This window comes from Triticum urartu, chromosome 5 (genome assembly GCF_003073215.2).
Source record: "Triticum urartu cultivar G1812 chromosome 5, Tu2.1, whole genome shotgun sequence".
Classification (NCBI taxonomy): Eukaryota; Viridiplantae; Streptophyta; class Magnoliopsida; order Poales; family Poaceae; genus Triticum; species Triticum urartu.
In genome coordinates this window covers 1786667-1792117 of record NC_053026.1, presented here as the reverse complement: position 1 = coordinate 1792117, position 5451 = coordinate 1786667, and positions in this window count along the sequence as shown.

Genomic DNA, 5451 nt, shown 5'->3' with positions numbered 1-5451 from the left:
TGCCCTTGTTTTGGACTCTAACTTGCATGATTTGAATGGAACTAACCCGGACTGACGTTGTTTTCAGCAGAATTACCATGGTGTTATTTATGTGCAGGAGTAAACGTTCTCGGAATGACCTGAAACTTCACGGAGACACTTTTCAGAAAATAAGAAAAATACCTGCCAAAGATGAAGGCCAGGGGGCCCACCACCTTGCCACAAGGGTGGGGGGCGCGCCTGCCCCCCTAGGGCGCGCCCCCTACCTCGTGGGGCCCATGTTTCGGGAGAAAAAATCAAGGAGAAGAAATCATCACGTTTTACGATACGGAGCCGCCGCCAAGCCCTAAAACATCTCGGGAGGGCTGATCTGGAGTCCGTTCGGGGCTCCGGAGAGGGGAATCCGTCGCCATCGTCATCATCAACCATCCTCCATCACCAATTTCATGATGCCCACCGCCGTGCGTGAGTAATTCCATCATAGGCTTGTTGGACGGTGATGGGTTGGATGGGATCTATCATGTAATCGAGTTAGTTTTGTTAGGGTTTGATCCCTAGTATCTACTATGTTCTGAGATTGATGTTGCTATGACTTTTCTATGCTTAATGCTTGTCACTAGGGCCCGAGTGCCATGATTTCGGATCTGGACCTATTATGTTTTCATCAATATATGAGTGTTCTTGATCCTATCTTGCAAGTCTATAGTCACCTATTATGTGTTATGATCCGTTAACCTCGAAGTGACAATAATCGGGATACTTACCGGTGATGACCGTACTTTGAGGAGTTCATGTATTCACTATGTGTTAATGCTTTGTTCCGGTTCCCTTTTAAAAGGAGGCCTTAATATCCCTTAGTTTCCGTAAGGACCCCGCTGCCACGGGAGAGTAGGACAAAAGATGTCATGCAAGTTCTTTTCCATAATCACGTATGACTATATTCGGAATACATGCCTACATTATATCAATGAATTGGAGCTAGTTCTGTGTCACCCTAGGTTATGACTGTTACATGATGAACTGCATCCGGCATAAATCTCTATCACCGATCCATTGCCTACGAGCTTTCCATATATTGTTCTTCGCTTATTTACTCTTCCGTTGCTATTGCTATCATCACTACAAAATACCAAAAACATTGCTTTTACTACTGTTACCTTTTGCTACCGTTATCACTACTATCATATTACTTTGCTACTGAACACTTTGCTGCAGATATTAAGTTTCCAAGTGTGGTTGAATTGAGAACTCAGCTGCTAATACTTGAGAATATTCTTTAGCTCCCCTTGTGTCGAATCAATAAATTTGGGTTGAATACTCTACCCTCGAAACTGTTGCGATCCCCTATACTTGTGGGTTATCAGAGCATAAGGGCGAGGTGAGCTCCCCCGACAAGGCCCTTGCCGACGCGGCCTCCACAGCCCAGCAAGAACCTTGTCGGGGCAACTTTTCCAACACCAGTAGAGCCGCCACCCTTGAACCCAAGAGTTCCACCACCATCAACCACTTTGGAACCGAGGCTCGGGAGGCACCTCCATGGTGGCATTATCGGTGTCAAAACCGGTTGATCTCGGGTAGGGGGTCCCGAACTGTGCGTCTAAGGCGGATGGTAATAGGAGGCATGGGACACGATGTTTTACCTAGGTTCGGGCCCTCTTGATGGAGGTAAAACCGTACGTCCTGCTTGATTATTCTTGATAATATGAGTAGTACAAGAGTTGATCTACCACGAGATCGGAGAGGCTAAACCCTAGAAGCTAGCCTATGGTATGATTGTCTGTTGTCCTACGGACTAAAACCCTCCGGTTTATATAGACACCGAAGGGGGCTAGGGTTAGACAAGGTCGGTTACAAAGGAGGAGATATATATATCCATATTGCCTAGCTTGCCTTCCACGCCAAGTAGAGTCCCATCCGGACACGGGACAAAGTCTTCAATCTTATGTCTTCATAGTCCAACAGTCCGGCCAAAGGATATAGTCCGGCTGTCCGGAGACCCCCTAATCCAGGACTCCCTCAGTAGCCCCTGAACCAGGCTTCAATGACGATGAGTCCAGCGCGCAGTGTTGTCTTCGGCATTGCAAGGCGGGTTCCTCCTCCGAATACACCACAGAAGAGTTTGAATACAAGGATAGTGTCCGACCCTACAAAATAAGTTCCACATACCACCATTGAGAGAATAATATTTCCACAAATCCAATCTGCTGACACGTTTTTGGCAGCACGACATCATGCCATGGTCCGGTAATTATTCGAACCGTTTTTCTTTAACCAGCCCCGCACATAGTACGGATGCCTGCGGCCAATCAAGATACGGAAGGCGCAGGGAGCCAGGACCGACCCGCCGCCCCAACCAGCGACGGCCTGATTTCCCGCCTCCACCGTTTGCCACACCAGGCGCATGGGAGACATGTGGCGGACGTGCAGAACCGAGGGGACGGGTGAGACGATACTCCCCACCCCGTGATCGTGGGGAGTGGATGCCTTGAAGACCGCGCCTCAGCCCCATTCAGTAAATGGGTCGTGCCTCCACGCCTCCCTCCGTTTATGGGGAAGGCGCGAACCGCCCCTTTACTACGATGTGACGCATGCCTGCGGGAATCAACCCCATGCATGCCGCCCACGTCACATGCGCCTTCCCACGCTGCACCACGCGCGGGAATCGTGGGAAGCGCAGCGCACGAAGAACCTTACCGCGGTAAAAACCGCCCCGCCTGCGCGCGCACCGTTTTTGGGCCTAGCCTAACAACGCATTGTGCTTATGTGTGGCCCAGGCCCGGGGGCTCCTGTCGATGTACAAAAAGAGGGGTACACTTTTTGTACCCCTATAACTGTGCACGGGCAGTTTGAGCCACGGGCACCACCACACCAAGCAAGGCAAGGGAGGTGAGCCATGGTAAGACCGAAGCTCAAGAGAACTAGAACGATGCCAAGGCCAAGACCACAAAGAGAAAAGGGGACGAAGCGGACTCCCCCGGCAAGATCCTTGCCGGGAGACAGTTCTAGCTGCCCCGGCAAGACCCTTGCCGCGGCGACTCGTCCCGTGCCTACGGAGCAAGTCACCCTTGAGTCCACTACCCCCAAAGGGCAAGTATTCGGGAGACATCCCCGTGGCGACATGGAGATCTTTGTGAAGACGTTCAGGATCACATATGCACTAAGGAGACGACAACCCTTGGCGGGATCCCAGCCGAGGAAGACCACAAGGCACCTGGCAAGCACCTTGCCGGGGATGACAGCAGGCGCCTCGGCAAGACCCTTGACGGGGCCCCGACAAGGCCCTTACCGAGGACACCCGCAGGGCCTCCATCAGGCCCACGCCGACTGAACCTCCACCACCGCATGCATGCAGCTGCCGACCCAACCAGCTGGGCAGGCACCTGCGTGGCGGCATGCAGATCTTCGTGAAGACCCACCACTGCGCCACCTCAGCTGCCTACCTACCTATGTGGCATCTCAGGCATCGCTGGCCAAGGCACGTGTCGACACAAGAATGAGCGGCGACGGACGAGACAGATCTCTCCCCCGTCCCCGATAAAGCAAGGACACCTAAGCAAGATGCATTAAATGCGCCTTGTCATGTAATGCGAGGGATAACCTCGCATCACTATACCCTTTCCACCTCCTGTGTGCCACTGTGGCAACCCCTTTTTCTATAAAAGGAGGCCCGAGGCGACCAGGAGAAGTATTCGGCTTTTTGGAGCTCCTCACACCGCATAGCTAGCTCAAGAACACAGATATACAATCCACCAAAGCAGGAGTAGGGTTTTACGCATCCTTGTGGCCCGAACCTGGATAAAAGAACTGTGTGCTACCTGTTAGATCCGCTCTTCTCATGACCCCACGCCCCGCAACCACAGTAGGGATTCTTGTGATCCCATAGGTGTCGTTCCCGCCGACATCTTTGGCGCGCCAGGTAGGGGGCGCAGTTGTGAGAATCGGCTTTAGCAGTTAGTTCGGCACTTCTTCATCATCATGGCGCCCAAGAAGAAGACGATGATGGCGGTTGGCCAGTCGAAAACCGGATAGCCCGTCCCGACGCGGGCGAGCAGCGGACCGGTCGCAGAAAGGACCTGGGGCGCTGCTTTCGAACACCAACACCATCCCAGCAGCAAGAGTTTAGGAGGCGGTGATGTTTGTGCGCCTGGTAACGGGCCACACATCGCCAGATCCAAAGGCGGAGCCAAGTCCTTCGCTGGTGGAGCGGGGCCTTCTAAGGTCATCGCCGCCCCGCCCGAAGGCGATGCGAGGGCCTCCAAGGCTCCCACGCTGGCGTCAACCGCGCGCTCCTCCCAGGCAGCACGCGACGAACGGCGTAATCACGCCGAAGATCCCGGGCGTGGCCGCGGGAAGAGCCTCGAGCGCCACTCCCGGGACGTAGAAGACCTGCCCACTCGCCGAGGTGCTGGTGAAAACGGCATGCGACCGCGGGGTCGTGATAGAGCTCCTTCTGACATGGTCAGAAGTCGAAGCGCGTCGCTATCCGTGCAGGTTTCGCTGCCACCGACGCCAGCAGAGGCCCTGGCGCGTGCGCAGTTGCTCCTCGACTTTCCTCCCACTACGGGGAAACTCGACGAATGGAGAGCCACCATCCGAAGCCTTGTTGCGGTGGCCAACAAAGACGAACCAAGTCTGGTGGGGCCCCCGGGTCAGCGCTCCGATGGAGTCCCGCGGACCAGTGGCGGAAAAGCTGATGGCGCCGCGACCACGGTGCATTCACCTCTTCCCCATCCGGTACCGCAGACGCCGGCTCGTCGCGACGTCGTGGGCGATGCCATCTCCATAGCATCGTTTGAACCGCGGACCCACTGTGACCAGCGCCAAGTTCTTCGGGAACGAGACCATGAAGACGCTCAAACCACTATCGAGCGCCGGCGCGGAGCGCGCCACCAGTCAGACAGGCGAGCAGGGCTTGCTGTGAACCACCCCGCCCCGGAGAGCCCTGGAGGCCTACCTTACGAGATAGGCTGTCCGGCTTTTACCCATGAGCTGCGGCAGTTCTAGTGGCCCACTCACCGCGCCTTCAAACCTGACGTTGGCGAAAAGTACAGCGGCAAGACTCACCCATCTGAGTTACTCAGCATCTACACCATCGCGATGCAAGCCGCCGGAGCCCGCGATGATAAGGTGCCCGCGATGATAAGGTGCTTGCGACCTGCATGTCATTCCCCATAAGGGAGGCGAGAGTCTGCGCAAGTATATACAGAGGTTCAGCCGGGTACAGTACAATATCCCTGATGTTCACCCTGCCGCCATCATTAGCGCGTTCCATCAGAATGTGTGTAACCGCAAGATGCGCGAAGAACTGGCAATGAACAAGGTGAAAGATGTGGCAGAACTCTATGTTCTTGCTGACAAATGTGAGCGAGCTAAAGAGGGAAGGAAGTACCCCGGCGAAGATGCCGGTGTGGAAGCCGACTCCTCAGATGAGGATACTGCCGCCCCGGCGAAGAAAGGTCGGCGCCGCAACAG